Genomic DNA, 13729 nt, shown 5'->3' on the forward strand with positions numbered 1-13729 from the left:
GGCCACTTCTTCTGTCTCTGCATCAATGGTGTGCTTGCCTTTGGTGGCATCCATTAACCCATCAGAGGAAACTGGCTTTGGTGGCAGCCATTTTGATCCCTGCTTTGGCTTCCTGTCTTCACGTTGAGTACATAATAGCTATCATGTCTGTCTCCATCAGCTGCCTCTGTGGATCCCTGTGGCCATGAAGACCAGTGCCTGGCACCTCAGCAGCACCATCCTGAACTGAGTCACACCCTTTTAATTCCATGGGGTTAGAATGGTGTAACTCTGTTTAGGATAGCTACTTTCTCCAGGCTAGTTTGTGGCGAGAACTGAGACTGAATTTGTTCAAAGGTGGTTAGTACAAAGTGGGTTTATTTTAATCAAATAGACGGATCTTTTAATACATGATAATGAAACCAAAGTATTTAAAATGTAGTATAGGTGATAGTCCTTAAAGAAATATCAAGCAAGTACACTTCAAAACTAAATGCAATCCAAGTAAATGCTACAAATTCATCAGCCTAAAGGCTGAATTATTCAGAGTGAGTTATGAGAGACCATGAAATCCCATAATAGTTACAGAGCAGATCTCTCTTGAGTATAATGCAAAAGTCCTTTATATTAAATATGACAGATGTCTGGCGCTAATTGTTAACATCTTAGTCCTCAGTTCTGAAAATGTCATTTCTATTCTCCCCCTCTGTAAGAAAATTGTTGTAAGAAAATAATTTTGATCTCAGACTTCAATTGCCAAAGTCCCTTACATAAAACAGAAAAACCCACTAAGCCTACTGCCAGTATGTTAAACTATTAGCCCCTCCCATTTCTTCCCTAGCTGCTTCAACAGTCCTGACCAGCCTTGAGCTTGCTAAAGCTGAGAAGCTAAGCAGGGTCAGCCCTGGCTAGTAGCTGGATGGAAGACCTCCAAGGAATACCAGGGGTGGGGCAGGGAAGCAGGCAGTGGCCAACCACTTCTGAACATCTCTTGCCTAGAAAACCATGCAGGGTCTTCAGCTGTTACTCAATGGTGAAAAAACACAAACACAACCCACTACTAGTTGGTTTGGTGACCACCAAGGAAGACCAGGGTTGCTCTGCAGAGTAAGTTAATGGCAAACTACTTCCATTTGTCCATTGCCTTGGAAACTCCCTGTGTTGGAGGGTTGCATAAGTCAGTTGTAGCTTTCTGGCACTTTATTATTATTTCTTTCCTGGTTTACAAAAAACCTCCCACCGCTGCGTGGACATTCTTACAAATCAAAGAACCCCAAGAAGTTCAGTCTTAGCAATCAGAGTCAAGAGTTACACCCAAGCTAAGGAAACTACAGTTTAGAGCCTCAGATTATGAAAAGCAACACATTGGTGCATGTGTTAAATTTCACACATTTTAGTGGCATGGGGCTTCTTAAACTTGACTTAGTATAGTGGCTTTCTGTGTGCTTAGTGCCCTTGCAAACTGAAAAAGACAGCTTTTTGCAAGCTCAAGAACATGGTATGATTGCTGCCAGTTTTTCCAAGTTTATTTTGGAGATGCAGAGGTCATGCAGATGCCCTTGTTCCTTTTTCAGGGTCACATCCAGTATAATTAGTGAGGCTTCCTGGAGCATACCAAATAGAAGCTCTTGAGGAGGATTGTATGATTTGTGGTAGCCCAAAGTCTATATCTGAGTAAAGCTACTTCCAGTTTCTTAATCTGTATTTTCCTGTAGGAGGAGGGAGGGGAGCCTGGTTTGGAGCAGGTAGCTGTTGCACAGGTCCCCTTTCAGAGCTGAGTCCCCTGAATGTTGAGCATATTTGATTTGTAGATAGCCATAACTTATGTTGGGTGTAAAGAAAATTTTTGAAGTATCATCAGTACTTGTGGTTGGATTCATGAGTAAAGAACTACGACGTACAAATAGGGAACTGGGAACCAACTTCAGTGTTCAGGGACTCTTTCTCTGTATGCAATCTGGCAGGCGCTATCTTGAACTGGAGGGCTACAATTCTTTGAAAACTTGGTAGGGAGAAGATTTAGTTACAGCTAGGGATGTTTGACCATTTAAAGGGATGTAAAAGCCACCCAACTACAATGACTCCAAACATGATATTCAAGAATCCGAGCAAAAACTTCTAATGAGCCAAACAAATACAATTTCTGTGCACGGCCCTAATATTTTGGAACAGCAAGATCCCCGTGTTTTGGAAAGTTCACCCTCTGTATTCGTCTGCAGGTCTCTCTGAGTTCTTCTGTCTGCATCCCAAAACAGCAAAGTGGAAGACTGCCAAGTGGCCACATGGATTTTGATACTCTTCCCCCCAGCAGAGACTGAAGCAAGGGGAAAACATTACTCATGTTAAAGCTGTGTCCAGGTACCCAAGTAGGAAGTTCTTTGGGTGGTAGAGCGTGGCCACAATGCTGCTTCCCCCCCACACCAAAAAAAAGATTAAAAGTAAGGCCAAAGAGACTTCAGGTGTGACCTTAATGATAAAAAGTTTTGAACTAGCATTTTTCAGTTTTAGGATCCAGAGGACAAGACTCTTGCTTTGGTTGTAGGTCTGATTCCTAAATGCTGTGCTAAGCAGCCCGATGTAGTGTAGTGATTGTTGGACTAGTTTCTGGGAAACCTGGGTTTGAATCCCCACTCTCATGGTAGCTTGCTGGGCAACTTTGGACCAGTCACTCTCAGCCTAACCTAAAATGCCTCTTGGGGATTTTGTGCATGGCACAAAGTTCACTGGCAGAGCACTTTCAGATGACAAGGAATCTTCAGAAAACAGTAGAAGAACATTTTGACCTCCCAGGTCATACTGTTGGTGATGCAAAACTTACCATTCTCCAGCAAAAGGAGCTTCAAAGGGAGACTCCAGTGTTAAAATGCTGAATTATAGTTCATCAAGATGTTTGATGCAATCCTTGCCCTCCCGTCAGGGTAAAACAAGAGTTTCTGAGGTCTTGGTGGGGCAGGAGTGGTGTGTTTCCAACGTTTGTCTTGGAGTAAAGCGGCGGGGAGGTCTTGGAAGTAGCAGATGGGGTGGAATGGAGGATGCTCTCCCTCTTGCTCCACAGACTTTGGGGGAGCAAGTAGGCAGTTCTTCAGAACAGAATGCTTTCCATTAAAAATAAAATGTGAATGGCGATTTCTGCATTTCTTTGGCTCAGAAGTGCAGTGCAACTTCAGCAGATTTAGCTGGCAATCCTCAACACGTTTCAGTGCTCCTTTGCCTCCATTCTAGCCCTGCCAAGCCAGCAACAGTTGCAAGGAGAATTAGCTACGCACAAGTGTCTTGGCTGGAAGCTGCAGACTTGATTTGCTGTGTTGCCTTGGCCGGAGGCCATGCTTTCTGGCTCGGCAAGATTTGCTAGGTAGGTTTAAAGCCAAGATAAGTAGTCGTCAAAGAATTCACTAGCTCAGCACAATCTGACATGAAATGTTTAGAAGGGTAAATAATGGGATTCCTTTTGATGACCTGTTGAAGTTTTCATTCTGGGTGAGGCCAGGCAGGGAAAGTGTGGGGCTGTACTCCAGCTCATGTGGAGGATGGGCAGGTGAAGGGGGAAGCTGAAATGGGAGAAAGTTTGGGGGTGATCTGAGTCTTGTCATGTTTATTATTTAACATTAATGCAGAGAAGCCACATTCCCAACTAGTGTCTTGGCGTGCTTGTTTGGCCAGGTAGCTTACAAGGGGTGAATATGTAGGGTTACTGGCCTCCAGGCAGGACCTGGAGATCTGGAATTGCAGCTGATCTACAAACTACAGAAATCAGTTCCCCTGGAGATAGATGGCTGCTCTGGAGATTGCAGCTTTATGCCCTCTCAGACTCCACTCACAAATTTTAAGGAATTTCCCAGCTTGGGGCTGGCAACCCTGATGGTGGGTGTTTTCACATGACAGCTGATTTCACTTTAGTGATTCCAGAAGGGGAGCCGTGTTAGTCTGTTGCCTCAAAAAGTGGAACAGGTCTCTTGCATCACCGTCAAGGCTAACAAGGTTTCATTCCAGCACCAGTTCTTATGGACTACAGCCCACTTCTTCAGGTGATATGAGAGGATTCAGTCTGTGCAAATGTATGCTGGGATAAATTGTTGTTAGCTTTCTGCTGCCACTAGGATCCCTGCTTTTATTTTTTATTTCATTTTGGACTCATATTGCCACCGCCTTACATTTACTGCAGTGTGGGTTTTTTCTCTTTCGCACACACATTCCGGCTCCCTCAACAGTGTTTGGGCCTTTGAAGGCAAATATCTGTGAAGTCATCACTTTCTGCAAGCTATTTTCCCTAGAATTCCTGGGCGTGGGGCGAGGAGATAGAAGGCCTCCTTGTCTTGATGGGGTGACCTGCAGTCAGCCTTTTTAGTGGAGACAAGAAAGCATTTTCTGTTACTTCCCCCTCAGGCACACCCTTCCTGCTCCCTCATTCTTCCGCTGCTCTTCTTTTCCTCAGCTGCCATTGACTGGAAGTCCTTCAGGGAATACCCTCTAGCCTTCGGGGGCTGGAAGAACACTGAGAAGTTGAAACTTGGTAAGGATGACGGGTGCAGTAGGAATGACATGGACATTTATGCATAAGTAGCCAGATGGCATGGTGGAGGGGGGTGTAATAGAGCTGAGCTCAGGGGAAGGATATAGACTGGATTCCAGAGCCAATGACTGTTCCCCTTTGGGGAACAACAGAGTCCCCATTAATCAGTTCACTTGGAACTAATCCAAAGGAAGGAGGAATATTCTACTACAAACAATTTCCCACTGTCTAGAGCTGGAATGTTAGAGGAACGGACGGTCTCCAGATGAACCTTGTCCAATTTGGTGCCAATTTAGGTGGAAGGAGTTATTCCTGAGGTCAACATGATGTCCTCCCTGCACAACTTCAAAGGAAGTCCCAGCTCCAAAGTGATAGGCGTTAATCCAGCTAAGTAATCAAAGCTGACATTCTGGTGCAAAATGTGTGATGAGAGTGTGGTTTCCAAGGGTGCCCGCAAAAATAATTTGGAGGGGGCAAGACAAAGCCACTAAAAGAGGACAGTCTGACTGGATGGAAGTCTGAATGTGTCAGAGTACATTAAAAAAAAAAAGTACATTTCGGATTCCCCAAGGGGGGCAAGTGTCGTCCCCCCCCCCAAAAAAAAACAACCCTGCAGGCAACCATGTGTTTGCCACACTACTGTAGTCGATGGATTGACTCTGTGTGTTTTCCACTTTTCCCCAATAGGCCCTAAGGTGACTTTGAAAAGTGGAACTTGCATTAAAAACCAATCAGCCTTAAAAATGTGGACCGTTCAAGCACCTCCTAGGGCAATGCTCCCTCTAAGCTGTGGAGTCTTGTGCGAAAATATTCTACTTTGTGAGCTGCGGGTATTGAAGTGAGTGACTTGGCTACTGCACAAATTAGTTTGCACTGGGACCACCCTTCCTGAGCTAAGACAAAAATGTGTGAGCCAGAGGCTAAAAAACTGTGAGCTAGCTCACACTAACTCAGCTTAGAGGGAACCCTGTTCCCAGGGCCTCTGTTCCAAAATGTCCTCAGCAATATCAACAGAAAATGCCTTTGAATGCTGCTGGCAACTCTAACCTTCTGAAATGATTAAAGTCAAGTAGCACCTGAGAGACCAGTAAGAGTTTGGGTAGAAGCTTTGGGGAGTTGAAGCTCCCTTTGTCAGACACAGTAGCTTGTACCTGAATCTCTTGGTGGTCTCTAAGATGCAGCTGGACTCAAATCAACCTGTTCTACTGTAGACCAGCATGGCTACTCTCTGAAAGAAGACTCACTGGTATGGCACCACCACCACCCAACCTCCTTGGGGAAGTCTCATGCTGTGAGTGAAAGAGAGGGCCAAGGCAGTTTCAAGGCTCCTTGTCAGCTCTGGGACTATCTTCAATCAAAGTAGGCTTCCAGTGTTAACAGAAGGCTGGCTTTATTGATAGATAGCTTCAGTAGCATCTGTCAAATCTGGCACACCTGAGAGGTGGCCAGAGTTTTATACCCTCGTTAGGTCCATTATGCAGCCTGCAAAATAATACAGTGCAAAAGCCCGCGCAAAGCAATATAAATTAGTTCACACCAATTTCTTTCCCCTCCCAGACAATAAGCAGTTCGAGATGGCTCTGGGATGAGATAAGGTGGCCTAGAGGAGGCAGCTCCAAACTTCTCCACAGGGTAGAAACGGATACTTATAACTGTTACACGGGCAGAGCAAAGCAGACACAGTTCACACTCCTCCTTATTCCCAAAACAAAGCTCTAAGGCAATATACAAAGACTGAAAATGGCAAGGGGAGAAGCACAGAAAGAAAGGAAGCAGATATGCAGAGGCTCTCCTGCCCTGTTGGGGTTTACACGGCTACCCTCTGAAAGAAGATTAATTGGTATGGCACCCTCCTAACCTCCTTGGGGAAGGCTCATGCTGCTAGGGAGGTGTGTGTGTATATATATATATATATATTTAAATGTGCCAACTAATCCTTCTTATGGGGCAATATAATATCCCTTCACTCCCCAGGCACAGGATATTCCACCTCTTCTTCTGTAGCAGTCCGTAGATGAGTCCAGCTTGAAATCATATCATTTGGCACACGTGTTTGCTTTAGTGACAATGAACATTGTTTATTAACTCTTTACAGTGAAGGAAATATTGATCTGAGAGAGAAAACTGTGTGGTACTTCACCAATTGACAGAAAATAATGTTCACTCGCAGGAGGGAGGGGCTAGCAATAACAGGAGTCAGGAGATAAACATCATACAATGTATCAGCCCCTTTCCCACCTGCAGTTATTCCTTTCTCTCGCCATTCAAATCAGGCCACACTGAACTATTCCAACACAGGCTGTGACTGAACGAAAGGGCCAAGGCAGTTTCAAGGCTCCTAAGGAGAAGCACAGAAAGAAAGGGAGAGGATGCGCAGCAGCTCTCCTGCCCTGTTGAGGTTTACATCGAGCTGCTGATTTACGAGATGCTGATGTTCAAGTCTGCTTTCTCCCCTCCCCCTTCCCCGCAGCTTTCCTGAAATTGCCAGTCAAATTAGATTTCTCTCTCTATCTGGGAAGACACTGAGCTGCAGGCTCTGACCCCCATTAGGAAGCCAGTCGACTACATCCATTATTGATTTTGCCTCCTGAGAACACTCCTTACTTTGTTCCTTGAATGAGGATGTGAGATCATGGGCTGTTTCATTCATGCACACAGCCTTCCAGACTGCACCTTCTTTCCCTCTTCTGAACCCATCGTGGCCTTTTGGAGCAAGTTTCATTCATAAAGGGCCTCTTTTGCCAAAAGCTGACTGCTTGTCCTTCTCCCCAGCAGTGTTCCAATCTGAGAGCCTATGCAGATCGCAGAGGAAAACAGATGGCTCCCATCACAGGGTTTTCCTACACTGGCGTGCCAGAGAAATATATTTAATGAGACATGACCAACTCATATGGTGGTTTATAGGGTGATCAGAGAAGCAAGGAAGTCAACTTACTTTCATACATGCTGAATAATGCGCTTTCAGTGTACTTGAGTAATTGTTTGCAAGTAGATCTTGCCATTTCACACAGTGTAATCCAATTGCAAAGAGCACTGGAAGTACATTATTCAGCATGCGTGAAAGCACATGAGAATCATCAAACCAACTGACCAGATTCCAACAGTATGCCAGCGCCTAATCAAGGGAATTGGTCAAACGGGATTGGAGCCAGGCCCAAGACACAAATGTTTGGTTTAATGTCTATACTTTAGGTGGCAGAGAAGGCAACTTGGTATAGCCTGATCTTGTCAGATCCTAGAAGCTAAGCAGGGTCAGTACTTGGAAGGGAGGCCACCAAGGAAGACTCTGCAGAGGAAGGCCAGGAAAACCTCCTTTTCTTCTTACTTACCAAGAAAACACCTTGTTGGAGTCACCTGAAACTTGAGGGCACTTCACTCACCCTCTCTCACACACACACATTTCAGGCAGTCTTCTTGCATCCCTTAGTACTTAGTTTTTTATTGCATTTTAAAAATAATTTGTAATCTGCCTTGAGTCTCAGTAATAAAGGCGGACTTCACACATAATTTCCACTTTATCACGGAAGGTTTGACAACTCCCGCTTCAAAAATTTCTGGAGCTTTAGGATCAAGGCTGAGGAAGGGAAGAGTTTAGGGAGGGGAAATAGCTAATCAGGGATACAATAATACCACAGAGTCCCAATCTCCAAAATTGCCATTTCCTTCAGAGGAACTGATCTCTCTAGTCTTGGAGATTAACTGTAATTCCAGGAGAACTCCAGCCCACACCTTGTGGTTAGTAACCATAACCACTGGGCATGTATAGAGTGCCTTTTCCTCTTACTGTACATCATAACCACATATGCTAATGTAGTATTAGGAAACAGGTTTCTCCACTAGAAACAGTGACTTTTACAATGGTGGAAATTTCACCCCTCCCATTTCAGTCATCAGTCCTGGTGAATGGCCAAATCTACACACACACAGTACCTCACCTTTCCAGCACAGTTTTGAATTCTTCCATGTAGAAAGAAAGAAAATGGCAGGTACACAGATTAACCAGACTAGGAGCTCTCTCTATTTATAACAAACTCCCTTGCTAACCTTGGGTTTGTCTTTTCACAGATTTTTGTTTTAAATAGCCACATATGCATTTGCCTAGGGCTTTTTTTTGTAAAGAAAAGGCCCAGCAGGAACTCATTTACATATTAGGCCACACCCCATTACACCAAGCCAGCTGGAACTGCATTCCTGCTTTTAAAAAAGCCCTGCATTTGCCTAAGAAGGATTTTCTACATGTCCTTGACAAAGTAGGCTCTATGAGGAGGAAACTTATGCTAGAATACAGTGCTTTACAGGCTGAGAAAGGAACAGGTGGAAGATCTACTCTAGTCCAAGTGGATTTCTGACCCTTCCTCTTTTCTCCCCGTTCATTGAAAACTCAAGCTCTTCCCAGAGTGAAGTCACACAATGACACATATCCATTACTGTCATTCATCTCTTCATCTGTTTAGAGGTCTCCTCATGACCTTCCACAAAGCCAGATTAAACATTATGACTGCCATTAATCAGGTTGTAGTTTTGTGTCCCTGAGGAGCAAAATTTTGTTTTGTCAGATGATGCTAAGTGGAGAGAGGGAGAGCTAATGTCCCCATTGTGAATGGAATGTCAGTCAGGACTTCAATTGGATTTGGGCATCTGACTCTTAAAATCTAATTCATGCTGGATTTATTAAAAACCCAAAGCTGCCTGTCTGGGCAGATGGGAAAAATGTTTAGGAAAATCTTGTGGATATTTATGGAGAAATAGGATATAATTTTCATGATTGGGGTCTCTGAACCCATGGCAACTGTTTATTTTCTAAAGAGGGAAGAGTCAGGGGAAAATAGGAACTTGGGTTCAGTGGGAAAACCAGACCATTTGGGTCTGCCAGCCTAAGGGATCTAATAGATGTGCAGAATATAATCTGATCAGGGAGAGAAGGATTCTATGCCAGAGGTCCTCCCTGACAGACAGCTGAGAATTTCCCATGAAGGTCAGGATTCCTAACGCTGGATTGGGGGTAGAGGTTTTCACTTAAGCAGAGAGAAGTTTTTAAAGGTTAAATATTCATTTTTCTGCATTCAAACACATCACCTAGATGCTGTAATCAGGGGGCCTCTCCTCCTCTTCAGGGGGACAGCAAGGAGGTTGGGGTGTTTTTGCTCCATCTAATGTAAATAATACATTGTTGTTTTACTTTTATTTACTTAGATCTGTATTCTCCTGCTACGATAGTCATTTTCTGTGTATGTGCTCTAGTTTATTCATTAATTCATTAAGCAGACTGCATTTAAAATCCCACCCACATGCTGAAATCTGCTCTTAAATGCTAAGGACACATGTGTACAGGAGGAGGTAAAGCAATTGGAAGCTCTGACCTTTGTACTTACTCAGAGGCAGCCTTACCAGGGTACCCCAAAGCACTGGTTAATCAAGAGGCTGGTTTTCATATCTTGGGGTGGTAGCAGGAAAAGGGAACACACCGTTGTATGCAGGAAACATATAGGGCTTTTTTGAGCAGGAACTTTTCTCCCTTTCACACAATATGAGAACTCATGAATGTACAGGGAAATTGCTGAGCAGTCAGGTTAGAACTGATAAAAGGAAGTATTTCTTCACTTAAAGGGTGATTAACATGGAATTCACCGCCACAGGAGGTGGGGCGGCTACAAGCATAGACAGCTTCAAGAGGGGTAGGATAAGCATATGGAGCAGAGGTCCATCAGTGGCTATTAGCCACAGTGTATTGTTGGAACTCTCTGTCTGGGGCAAGTGATGCTCTGTATTCTTGGTGCTGGGGTGGGTGGGCATAGTGGGAGGACTTCTAGTGTCCTGGCCCCACTGGTGGACCTCCTGATGGCACTTGGGGGTTTTTGGCCACTGTGTGAAACAGAGTGTTGAACTGGACAGGTCATTGGCCTGATCCAGCAGGGCTTCTCTTATGTACTTATGTTCTTAATGCACAGAAACGCAGTTCTGGCTGGCTTGGTGTCAGGGGGTGTGACCTAATATGCAAATGAGTCCCTGCTGGGCTTTTTCTACAAAAGCACCCTGCATGAAACAATGGTGATGTTGGGCGTGTGGCCTAATATGTAAATGAGTCCCTGCTGAGCTTTTTCTACAGAAAAGGACCTGGCCATATGTATGTGAGAACATACAGATCAGGGCAGGACTGTGACAAGCATCAGAAAGAATCCTTATTGCTGAGTTTTGAAAAAAAGAGACAATGCCTTCTGCAGCAGAACAGCCGTGCTCTGGTTGGCAATCCCTGTTCCATCCTGCCCCCCAAAGTTTTCCCAATACCCTTCTGCTGGGGTGGCAAATGTATCCTTCTCAAGTTGGGTCATGTGGAATTTGGTTCCCAATCCCTTTAGGCAACATTTGGAATTGGTGCCTTTTTTGAGGTGAAAGCTCTGGAGCCCAATACAACAAGAATTGAGAAAGTAGAGAAAGAAGTACTTTTCTCCCTTTCTCACAATACAAGAACTCGTGGGCATTCGATGAAATTGCTGAGCAGACAGGTTAAAACGGATAAAAGGAAGTACTTCTTCACCCAAAGGGTGATTAACATGTGGAATTCACTGCCACAGGAGGTGGTGGCGGCCACAAGTATAGCCACCTTCAAGAAGGGTTTAGATAAAAATATGGAGCACAGGTCCATCAGTGGCTATTAGCCACAGTGTATGTGTGTATATAAAATTTTTTGCCACTGTGTGACACAGAGTGTTGGACTTGATGGGCCGTTGGCCTGATTCAACATGGCTTCTCTTATGTTCTTAAGAAATTCTTTACGTCAATGTTCCCTCTAAGCTGCAGAGTTCTGTGAGCAAAAATTCTACTTTGTGAGCTACTGGCATTAAAGTTGTGAGCTACTGCATAAAGTAATGTGCTCTGGGGTCATCCTTCCTGAGAGAAGACAAAAATGTGTGAGCTGGAGGCTAAAAATGTGTGAGCTAACTCACGCTAACTCAGCTTTGAGGGAACACTGCTTTACATCCCGCAGTATCCCAATGCCAGAGCTGCGCCCCTCTTTCTCAGCCTGACCTACTTCACCAGGTTGTTATTGTGACGGCAAGGATAAAACAGAGGACAGCAGAATGATATTGTATTGAATTATATTGTCCCTTTGGATCTCCATTAGGGAGAAGAGCAAGGCATTAACAAGTAAATGACTTCACTTTGTTGGTATCCAGATCCCAGGGTTGCCAGCTCCAGGAGGGGAAATATCTGGGGGATGGAACCTGAAGAGCATGGGGTTTGGGGAGGGGAGGGGACTTCAGTGGGGTATAATGCCATGGAGTACACCTGGTCACTTTCTCCAGGTGAACAGATCTCTGTAGCCTGGAGATCTCCAGCCACCACTGGAAGTTGGCAACCATACCAGGTCCTTATAACTGGTTTTTTACACAAAGTCTTGCCTTTTCTCCTTATACCCTCTCATTCTCTCGCTTTCTCTTTCCTTCCTTCCTTTTACTGCCAGTGTTCTTCTGTTCTCTTGGCAACAGCTCTCTGAGCGGGAGTGCTGCTGTCCAAGGCGGCCATAAATCACTCCAACCAAGGGCTCATTCTTTCCTGGCTTACAAAGGGAAGGGCCAGCGCGGCCTTTTCCTCCCCCCAGTGAGCGTTCCTGGCTTTCTGCTGAAAATCAGAAGGGAAAAAGGCTTCCTTTCTTCCCCATCCCAGGCCCTCTCTCCTCTGTTACGCCTGTACTTGCCAGGGCCTCAAGGGGACATTGTCTGCCTTTTCGGATGTGAGCCATCTGATAAAAGGAGCGCAGAACCAAGACGGCTTCAGTTGCCATCTGGGGCTGGCTGCTCTCCATGGTGTGTGTGTCTTACGAAGCGAGAAGGGGTCACTAGGAATGAGTATGGGGAGTAACTGCAGCCAGATGCTGAGAATTTGGGACAATTGGGGCCTTGTGTTGTTTCCATGTCCCCCTGCTGCACTTGTTCCAGCAAAAGGGGCAGTCAGCTGAGTTGCTGTTGATAGACAAGCAGGCTGCTCTGTGCAGCCACAGTATAAGCCTCCATCAGGAGACTGGCTCGTGCAGTGCAGACTGTAGAAAGTGACCCACAGGAGCAAAGGGAGTGTTGGAGGAACATCTTGACATCTGCACAACATTCTATTTCATTCCTGTCTGCAGGTGTATGGGCTGGGCATTTATTATCATTTATTAATTGCATTCTGCTTGTTTAAAGTCCCTTCAATTAGGTACTGTTGGGTTTGTGTCAGGTAGAAAAGTAGGGCAATAAATTGCTTCCAATAAACAAATACAAGCTCGCTGGAACAAGCGCAGCAGGCAATTCAGAAAGTGCAGGAACCCACTTGGGCTGTCCACAAATGGAGGAGGGGGAAGGAACCAGGAAACTGGTTGTAAAATAGTCAGTTTGTAGCCCCATTGAAAGCCAAGTGATGATTACTTGAAGCCAGTCAAGAATAAAACCTGCCCAACTTACCTGTTTTTGCTTTTCTTAATCAGGGTATTAGCTTAGCTAAGATCATGGGAACGCTGTGACAATGAGTTCCCCCAAGTCCCCCAAGATATTTTGATTAGAAAACTGATTAAATGGGACATTGACTTAGAATAGCCCAGGCAAGCTTGATCTTGTCAGATCTGGGAAGCTAAGGAGGGTCAATTCTGGCATGTAGTTGGATGGGAGACCTCCTTGGAATACTAGGAGGTGGGAGGTGGGGGCAGGCTTTATTCAGCCACCTCACTGAATATTCTCCAGGGCCCCAGTAGGAGTCAGTTACCAGAAGGCGCCATGACTTCCAGGTGCAAGCAGGCAGGCACACACACACACATACAATAACCTCCCCCCCCCAAAAAAAGGAAAGAAAAACTGGTGAAGTGTGTGCTAAATAAGGTCATGTGGATTCACATCTGGACTGGCCCATCCAATAGGACATTGGAGCTGAAGGGGTGCCACTGCCAACCAGCCTTGCTATCCCTTGCTCCCTGCTTGGTCAGCTTCAGCCTGGCTGCCCACTCATGACATTGGGGTCTTCCCTGGGAAGGCACCCCCAGCCCTAGTGGGTGGCTGGAGTGGAGCCTGCTCCTTTCTTCCCTCCCTGCATTAGGGTGGGGGGTGGGGGAAGGACAGGCCTCCTTTCTTCCCCTGTGCCTTGCCCAGGAGAGTGGGCGCCATCTGCCTGTCCCCCTCATAGGATGGGGAGGGGTGTCCTTTCCTCAGCTCTGGGAATGTGTGTGAGGGGATCTTTAGGGATTGCACAAAACTAGGAGGGATAGCCAGCACC

This window comes from Heteronotia binoei, chromosome 14, assembly GCF_032191835.1.
Source record: "Heteronotia binoei isolate CCM8104 ecotype False Entrance Well chromosome 14, APGP_CSIRO_Hbin_v1, whole genome shotgun sequence".
Taxonomy (NCBI): Eukaryota; Metazoa; Chordata; class Lepidosauria; order Squamata; family Gekkonidae; genus Heteronotia; species Heteronotia binoei.